We start from the raw sequence: 10,246 nt of genomic DNA, 5'->3' as shown, positions 1-10,246 counted from the left end.
TAGGGTGTTTGTTCAACGAACACTACTTTCGTGGAGGAGGATCATATAAGGGAGCCACATCCCACAAAGTAAAGTCATGTTGTGTGAGCTTCCAATGAAACTACTGAAACTTCAACAAGAGTGTTTGAAGAGCCTGCCACATCAGCAGAGTTGTTGATGGGAGTTCATCTAGTAGGTTTAGTTCCACCTCAAGAGTTGAGGAACCTCGACGTAATGGGAGGGTTGCGAACTCGCCCATTCGCTATCTGGGTTTCACGAAAAATCCTTGCTATAGTAGTAGATAGGCGACGTTGAGGACCATTGTCTTATCCGAAGGCAATGAAGGATGTAGACCGAGATGAATGGGTCAAAGCCATGGATCTCAGATGGAGTCGATGTACTTCAACTCAGTATGAGATCTTGTAGATCAGTCTGATGTGTAAATGACTATAAATAGGTTAAATGGATCTACAACGCAAACGGGGTGCTTGATGGGAAGTTACAAACCTTCAAGGCTCGACTTATGGCAAAAAAGTTATACCCAAGTAGAGGGAGTCGACTATTGAGGAGACTTTCTCGACTATGCCATGTTAAAGTTGATCTGCATCCTCTTATCCATTGCACTTGCTTATTATAATATTATGAGATTTAGCAATGGACGTCAAGACAACCTTTCTAATGGCAATCTGAGAGACCACTTATAATGGTGCAACCTGAGTAGATTCATAGCCCAAGAATTCAATATCAAAAGGTTTGCAAGCTGAATCGGTCATTTACGCGGCTGACATAAACGTCTAGATCTTGGACATACGGTTTGATACTGAGATCAAGTCGTATGGCTTTGACCAAAATGTGTTGAGAGAAGATCATCAATGCTTCAGTAGTTTCTAGTGTATTACTATAGACGAATATTACTCATTGGGAATGATGTTAGGTCTACTGACTGCAGTTTAAGGAACTGGCTAGCAACTCAATTCCAAATTAAAGATTTGGGAGAGGCTCAGTTTGTTCTAGGTATAACAGATCTTTCGAGATCGTAAGAACAAAGTGCTAGTATTGTCTCAGGCATCGTAACATTGACAAGATGTTACCAAGTACTCCGATGCAGGAACTCCAAGAGGGGCCTACTGTTGTTCATGTATGGAGTCACTTTGTCTAAAGAGACATGTGTCCTAAGAGCCTCAAAGGTTGAGGAGATGAAATGAGTCCCATAGCGTCTGCCATTGGTAGTTGTATGTACGCGATGCTCTGTTACTCGTCCAGACATCTGCTACATTGTGGGCATAGTCGGTAGGTAAGTCTAACCCAGGTAGGGTCACTGGACCATGGGTTGAAAACATCCTAAAGTATCTTCGGAGAACGAGGGAACTAATGCTCGTGTATGTATCTAGGATTTGATCCTTATTAGAAGTACATAGATTCTGATCTTTCAGCTGATAAGGACTCTCGCAAGTCTACATCAGGGTCAGTCTTTACTCTTAATGGGGGAGCTGTAGTAGTGGCGAAGCATAACCAGGGGTGCATCGCGATCCACTATTGAGGGCGGAGTACGTAGGGCTGCAAAGCTGCTAAGGAGGCCATCTGGCTCAAGAAGTTCTTGATTAGAACTGGAAGCTGTTCCAGATATGTCGAGCCCATTACCTTTATTATGATAAATAGTGGAGCGTGTGGCAAACTCAAGGAGCCTAGGATCATAGGCGCGAAACAAACACATTAGAGCGGAAAGTATCATCTGGATCCCCGAGATAGTGCATCGAGGGAACTTAATTGTCACGAAAATCGCTTCGGAGCACAATGTTGTAACCATTTACGAAGGCTTCACGGCTACAAGTGTTTGAGGGTAAAAATTAAAGCATGGGATCTACAAGATCACCCGCGGCTAGATAGGGCAAGTGGTGATTTTCTTGTATTGGGCTTTTATGCCTAGTTTATTATTTATTTTTTTTTTGTACTAGTTTTATGTACCACACTTCGCTTTAGGACAGTGGAGATTGTTGGGTGTTATGCCTTAAAGTCTCGTGTTTTGTAGTTTTGTAAACTGTGTATGATAGTTGTGTTGTATAATATATGATATTTACTTCACATCTTGATTTTTGCTCAGTGTACGTTTTATTTGCTGTACCACAAACAATAAATAATAAAATCCCTGGTTATCTGGCATGTAACTTAAGCATGCATGTGGATGACATACAAGTGAAAATATAACCAAAATTAGGTCTGTTAGTAATAGGCATATAGAGTGAAACGTATCGTGCGAGTAATGACTACGGATGCGGCCCCTTATGAGAATCGGTTCATTAAGTGTTGTTAACTTATCAAGATGTCTGAATCCTGATCATCTGTATAGGACATTGCGAGCGGAGGGCATCCTATAACAAAGAGTTTGTATAAGACTAAACCACTTGAAGTGTAAACATCTCGTTTAGATAAACCGTTCATACATAAGACTTCACTTCACTAGGATGACCATAGGATAACATGACCTCAAATCCTGAGATGAGTTGGAACATCCTCCATGAGGGCGATACTTTGATTTGTATGGGTGCGATGGCCAGGTCGCTAATTCAAACCTTACCATTTTTGGATCTGTATTCTGAGTGGGAATCAAGCTACACAATGATGGAATTCACCTCTTTCCTTTTTTCATTGGATCATAAAAATAACCCCTTTGTGTACTTTTGAGGTAGCCTACAAAGAGGCATAACCTCGACCGTGATTCCAACTTCTTAGGATTAGCCTCAAGCACATGTGTAGGGAAACCTCAAATGCAGAAGTGACGTAAATTAGCTTTACACCCGTTCCACAACTCCAGAGTTGTTCTTGCAACACTCTTGGAGGGAAGACAGTTGAGTATATATACCGTAGTTTCCACTTCGAAACCCCAAAATGAGTCCGGTAAGGAAGCGTAACTCATCATCGAATGAACCATGTCCAACAAGGTTCTATTTCTCCTCTCCGTTACACCATTTTGCTGAGGTGTACCCGACGTTGAGAGTTGAAAAATGATTTAAATATAAATTATTCAACAATCTAGGAAATAGGAAATAATCTAGAAATGTTTCATATTAATGTGTAAATTTTTTAAAAATAAAATCCAGATAATTAAGAATTTAGATGATGAAAATATCATTTTTTTAATATATATATATATATTTATTTAGCCAAATGAATATACCATCGGTAAATATAGGAGGCGAGGGGCACAAAAAGAAAAATTAGACGAAATTATAATTAAGAAACAAATCAGTTTAGCAAAATTTCAAATTTTCATTTTGTTTAGATATTTATCCAAATGGAGGTGTTGCAATTTAGTTTATATTTCCTTTTTTCTACTCACAAAATAAAATAAAATAAAATAATTAAAAAAATAAATTATCACGTGAAAATTTCACAAGTTTTTACTTTATTAAATAAACTTGGTACTTAGGTACCGGCCGAGCGAACCCAGCCGGAAAAAAGCAGGCGCCAGAACCCAACAAACTGACGGATCACGACGGCAATAACCCCTGAACCTGCAGCACACAGAGAGCCGACGCCGGAAACCACAACGAGAGGGCACGAAAATCACGAAGGACCGGACGGCCGGCGAGATAAACCTGCCGCACGATCACGTCAAAACCACGAGCGGTCTACGATTTTTCTTTAGTTGTCCTTTTCTACGTATTTGTTAACTATATATATTTGTTTGAAAAATTGATTTGGTTGGCTAAGTTAATCACATTTTGTTTTAGATAATTAAGATATTGTGGGTTCAGCCACTTGGGCTTCCCTCCTCGTGAATGTAAATATATTTCATATTTGTGTTCATAGATAGAATTTCAATCTTTTCTGCAACGATGGTGAATAAAGTTACGAAGAAGAAGCATTACAGGCCTCCGGTAAGTTGGATTGCATAATCACTGTTATTAATTAAGGATTGTTGAACTGTTCTTTATTCTCTTTCTATCGGTTTATTAGGGGAAGAAGAAGGAGGGTAATGCAGCCAAATATGTTACCAGGTCACAGGCCCTAAAGCACCTCCAACTTAGTTTGCCACTTTTTAGGTATTTGCTTTTAAACCCTAATATCATATCATAGATTGCTATTTGTATTTTAGGGTGATTTTGGTGAACATGGTTTTCTTTTATATAAATATGTGTCTCAACGTTATATTGAAAATGAGCACTTTTTGTTATTATCACAGGAAGCTATGCATTTTTAAGGGAATTTTTCCTCGAGAGCCAAAGAAGAAAGTTAAAGGAAATCATCACACTTATTACCATGTCAAGGATGTTGCTTTTCTTCATCATGAACCACTCTTGGAGAAATTTAGACAGATTAGAGCATATGATAGGAAGATACACAAAGCTGATGCAAAGAAGACTAAGGAGCGTGCAAACTTTCTAAAACATCATAGGCCTACAGATGAATTAGAAAGAATGCGAATATTAAAGGAGAGGTTCGTGCAACTCTTGTTTTGTTTTGTGGTCCTAATGCAAGAACTATATGTTCTGTTTTTTTTTTTTTCCCATAATGAATTCTTTTCAATTGTTGAATGTTATGTTCGGCTTTCTAGGTACCCAAAATTCATGGATGCACTTAGAGATTTGGATGATTGCCTCTCAATGGTGCACCTTTTTGCGGTATTACCCCCTCAAGAGAGGGTAATGGTTGAGGCAACGCGTATTCGTAATTGTCGGAGGTTGGTCTTTACTTGTCACAATAAATTTTTATGAACTATAACACCATGTTGTCAACTTGTCTCGTATTATTGGCATGGTAATAAAAATGACAACTTCAATAACTCATCATATATATTCTTTTTGTATCTTTTGCTAGGTTGAGTTGCGAATGGCAAGCATTTATTTCTCGAACTCATAAATTACGAAAAGTTTTTATATCCGTGAAAGGAATTTATTATCAGGTATATTGTGATTTATATGGTATCTAGTACCATGTAAAGCATTTTATGTTCCTAAGATATTTTCTTAATTTTGTTGTTTGTAAAGGCTGAGGTAGAAGGCCAAAAGATTACATGGCTTGCTCCTCATTCATTTCGTCAGGTGATTGATGATGACTTAACTGTTATTCTTAACTTCGTGGACTCTTATGAGGTAATATTTTGAGTCTGTTTTCTTTTCAGCTATTCTGTAGTAAGTTTCAAATTTTTTTTCATTGGTTGTTTTTCTAGTGGAATGAATGGAGAGAAACTTTTGGACAATTCATTGACACCTCTTCTCAACCCCTCCCTCTTTAGCTCTAACAAACTTACTACCTATTACTAATATGTCCCTTCTTATAACCATTCTAATGTTCTACTATATATCTGTAATTAGAGCTCCCACGGTTTCTCTTAGAGCACGTGAAAAGGGCCTGAGATAACAAAAAAGTGTGATACAAGTAGTTGAATTTTTTAGAAAAGCAATATTCTTGAATGCATAGCATGGATACAACCGTCAATAGTCCTAACCTTGGAGACTCCTGTTCCACTCTAGCCGATTGTCTACATGATAGATAAAATCTTGAGTGTTTTATTTGTTTAGGACTCTTAATTGTTCGATTCTAATATGGGGAAGGGGAAAAAACTGCACTTCTCATGTACCATGTTAATGTTTATCTATTTGATATGCTCAGCCCTTTGTTTTGAATTTGACTAGTTATACTTGTAATTATTATGGGTGCAGAAACTTCTAGACTCCGTGAACAATCACTTATATAAATCGATTAATTTGAAGTATCCACCGATTTTGGACCCTCATTTGGAGGCTTTGGCCGCAGGTGATTTTAACGTTTAGTTGAAAGACTATTATTGCTCTAATTCTAATCAGCTTAGATTTTTCTGTCTTCATTGTTTCCTCATTTTCTATTATTTCAAATCTGCAGATCTTTATGCTTTGTATAAATACTTCGATGTCAACACTAGATCTTCCCAGTTAGATCCTAAAGCTTCTGATTCTTTAAGTTCGAGTGAAATAGAAGAGCCAGTTGCATTGATGCATCTTGTTGGAGATGCAACTTGTAAATATGATGGGGAGGATGAGGATGATGATACTAAAGAGTGCAAGAAACTTTTTAAGAATATGAAGTTCTTTTTAAGCCGTGAGGTAAGCTTATGTTTCATCTTATAAATCTGGTGTTTATGTTCTGTGCATTGTTACTAAAAATAGAGATACTATTTTGAGATGGAATTCTATAGGAAGACTGTAGCAGTAAATTTAGAATATCAATATAAGATAAATTCCAAAATGTTAAAATGAGAAACTTTTTTTAAAAGAAAATCATATATGTAAGCATGTGTGATTGTGTTAGGACACCACCTAACAAGAGTACTCAAGAACACAAAAACACTAAAGATAGAAATATATACTACAATATCAATGGAGAAACTACAATATATCATAAGAACATAAGAACAAGTACACAAGGTAACCACTAGCCTTTCAAGAGGGCTAGACTCTCTCTAAATTCCCAAAAAAATCCCACAATATTCTTCACATTCCTTCTCTCAACCCACTACCTCCATTTATACTAAAAGTCCTAACAAATTTACTATCTAATTACTAATATGTCCATTCTAATAACCTCATAATATTTACTAATAATCCTACTATTTCCATAACTAGGGGTCTTACAGCTTGTTCAAAAAAAAAAAAAAACCCAACAATTTGTAGGAACAATATTGGAAATTGATTTTTGTATGAGTTTTTTCACATAGGAGAACTTGTCATCTTTTTGATTAGTTGTTTTATGTCTCTACTACCATGGGCATGGATACTAGATATTACTTGTCTTAATGATCCTCCATTCTTTCTTTTGAAATCATACTTTGATCTGTCTTTTTGTGTTGGAATAGGTTTTTAGAGAATCACTGCTTTTCATCATTCCTGCTTTTGGTGGCACTGTTTCTTGGGAAGGAGATGAGACACCATTTAAGGAATCCGATGAAACCATTACTCATCAGGTTTTCAACGTGACTTATGTTTTTTTTATAGTACATGGCCTCCTACAACGTCTTTACATCTCTTCCTGATCCTTTTTAAATGCAGATTGTTGACAAGTCAACTACTTACAAGTTCCTCTCTAGAGACTATGTTCAGCCACAATGGGTTTTTGATTGTGTTAATACATGAATCATCTTGCCAACCGATGTTTATTTGGTGGGAAGGTACTTCCATATTTTAAAATCTGGAGTATTCTACATTATCCAAATTTTCTTTTCAGGAATGTATTCAGATTTCCGATGCTCTTTCAATATAAAGTAGTTTTATGTATCATAAGTTAAAAAAAACAATCCTCAGAAGGAAAAAGAACCTCCTATTTTGCTGTATTTAGGTTGTCATTTGTTGTTTCTCTAAGTATAATATATGTATATGTATATGTATATGTATATGTGTGTGTACATTATTAAAATTTTCTATAAATACAGAACTCAATTTTTTTCAAGTTGTACCATCTTAATATTTTCGAATTTAAAAGATTATTTAAAAACCTATTCTTAAAAATTAGTGCATTTTCCTTACTTTTGATTTGCGTCCTAAACCGAGTGGTTTCTTAAATCCATATATCCACTACTTTTCTCTGCGTTAGCTCATACTTCATAATAATAGAAATAATATATATTTGGTTTTAACTCTTATTATTTATACCTCCAAATTAACGTATCAATTTGCTAGGAATCCTCCTCCGCACTTATCACCTTTTGTTGACAATGAGGCAGAAGGATACATTCCCGATTACGCCAAGACCCTTAACCATATGAAGGTTTCTGCCAAAATTGAAGACTTGCCATTGCCAGGACTAGGGATAGAAGAATTGGATGATCCTCAGAATTTATTTATTGGTTGAGGGTGTCATCGATCGAACTGTGGCTACCATAGCTACTAAGAAGAAACAAAAGGTATACTTTTGATTAATATTACAGACTGAAAATGGAGGCGAGTCCAACCGTAGTGTATTATTCCTAATGCAGATGATGGCTCTTGACAAACAGTATCATGACGAATTAAAATTGGAGCTTCAAGGAGCACAATATCCTTTAGCTATTTCAAAAGTTGATAAGCAGTTGTCCGACGAGGATTATTTCGACCTCCCTGATTATCAACAAATTGCTGAAGATAATGCTAACTTGTCAATGGTTCTGATGCCAAGAAAGAAGAGAGGCCTTTATAAAGCTATGAAGGTAGTTTACTTGTTTTGTTGTGTTCTGTTTCTGATACTGCTTGAACCACAATTCTTTCGTTTTTTGTCCTTACAAATTCAAGTTTCTATATTTAAACTTCTTTTGGCATTTACTCTTATTAAACCTTGCCTTGAGATGAAACTAACTAAGAATCTCATACTTGCTGCCAGTAATGGTTTAAAAACTTGCATTCTTATTTTTGGTAATATGTTTTTGAATTCTTCTTTTGTTTTGTTTTTTTTAGTTCATTTTGTATTCTATTGTTATGAGTTAGAAATTTCTCTTCTTACCAGATTTGTCAAAGAAGGAACAAGGATCGTAATAAACTTCTAGAGGATAGGAAGAGTAAGCTTGAAGAATCTCACAAATCGTAGTAAGCAAAGAGCACATCACCAATTTTGTTCTTAATTATTTGCAATCTTATTTTCGGATGGCCAATAAGCTTATTTTGCTCCAAGCATATGAGTCGTTTTCTTTGGTTTTTGGTTTTTTTAAAATAAAAACCATATATGTTTGGTAGCTATTTCTAGTTTTCAATTATTAGTTAATTATTCATCATTATTATTATTCTGTAAAATGAATAGCAAATTATTATTATTATATTATTTCATTTAATTTAATATATGTAGGGGTCAAAATTCACTCAAGTTTTTTATCATTGTATGAGACAAATGTTCGCATATATATTTTTCCAAATCCACATTTTTTTAATTTTTTATTTATAATTTAATCTTCAAACTTTACTTGTAATAAATTTGTTGAATTTTAAAGTATGTATTTAAATTACTTATATTTAGTTTGATATATATTATTACTTACATGAGAAAATTAAAATTCATTATTTTTAGTTGAAAATAATTAGAATAATTTGTAATTTTAAGCTCAAAATAACATGGTATATTTTAAAAAAATTAAAATAACATTAAAATATTAAAATATCTAAAAGAAAAGATAGGGAAGAAAAACAGACCTTTAATATTAATATTGTTGTTTTCAAAACTTATTAAAGAAATATTGTTGTTTTGAAATTTATTAGAGAAATATTGTTGTTTTGGGAGTTCGAGGCTAGAGGTCGAACGTTGAGAACTCGACAAATAAAGAAAAACTTGAAAACAATACGTAAATTAGGGTTGTCGAAGGTTGAAGTTTCGACACACATAAGTTGAAACTTCAACCCTCGACAAGGAATGGGTGAAGCAGATTGTAGGAGAGAGCGATACTGGAAAAATAACAACAATAACAGAGATAGTATGAGAGCGAGATTCAAAGCGAGATAGTTGGAGAGAGCGAGATTCAAAGCGAGATTGTAGGAGATAGCGATATTTAAAGCGAGATTGTAGGAGATAGCGATATTCAAAGCGAGTTGTAGGAGGGAGCGAGATTTTAGGAGAGAGAAATTTAGAGAGCGAGATTGTTGGAGAGAGTGAGATCTATTGTATATTCAATATTTTTATTGTAATCAATAAAGTTTTACATTATTATTTACCCTCACACTTTTCTCTACTATTCAATTATAGTCTAATGATTATTCAATTATAGTATAATAATCTAATATATTCAATTTATTGTATGTTCAATTTTTTTTATAATAATCTATTGTATATTCAATTATAGTATAATAATCTAATATATTTGTTATTGTTGTGGATTTTGTAACCAATTAGGACAAATTCTGTTATTGTTGTTATTTTTTCATTAATGATTATTAGCTCTTTTTTCTCATTGGTGAAGACTATCTCTCTCTCTTTTTTTTTTTATATATATATATTTTAATGGAAAGTTCAAATAAAGTGAAGACTATCTCGTTCTCTCCTATAATCTCGCTATAAATCTCGTTCTCTCCTACAATCTCGCTATAAATCTCGCTCTCTCCTACAATCTCTCTATAAATATCGCTCTCTTCTACAATCTCGCTATAAATCTCGCTCTCTCCTACAATCTCGCTGAACATCTCACTCTCTCTGCTATTGTTGTTATTTTTTCATTAATGATTACTAGGTTTTTTTCTCATTGGTCATGTATATATGGAAAGTAATGATTACAATCTCGCTCTATCTATGGAAAGTAAATAAATTTATTGTATATTCAATTTTTTTTTATTATAAAGTT

General features: G+C 34.5%; 1 pseudogene; it reads left to right on the top strand.

Moving 5' to 3' along the window:
* Nucleotides 1-3,397: 3,397 nt before the first annotated feature.
* On the top strand, nt 3,398-8,594 carry LOC120068980 (annotated as a pseudogene).
* Nucleotides 8,595-10,246: the final 1,652 nt, after the last annotated feature.

This window comes from Benincasa hispida, unplaced genomic scaffold (assembly GCF_009727055.1).
Source record: "Benincasa hispida cultivar B227 unplaced genomic scaffold, ASM972705v1 Contig161, whole genome shotgun sequence".
Classification (NCBI taxonomy): Eukaryota; Viridiplantae; Streptophyta; class Magnoliopsida; order Cucurbitales; family Cucurbitaceae; genus Benincasa; species Benincasa hispida.
The sequence above is the reverse complement of the archived record's forward strand: the minus strand, read 5'-3'. Positions and strand labels throughout refer to the sequence as shown.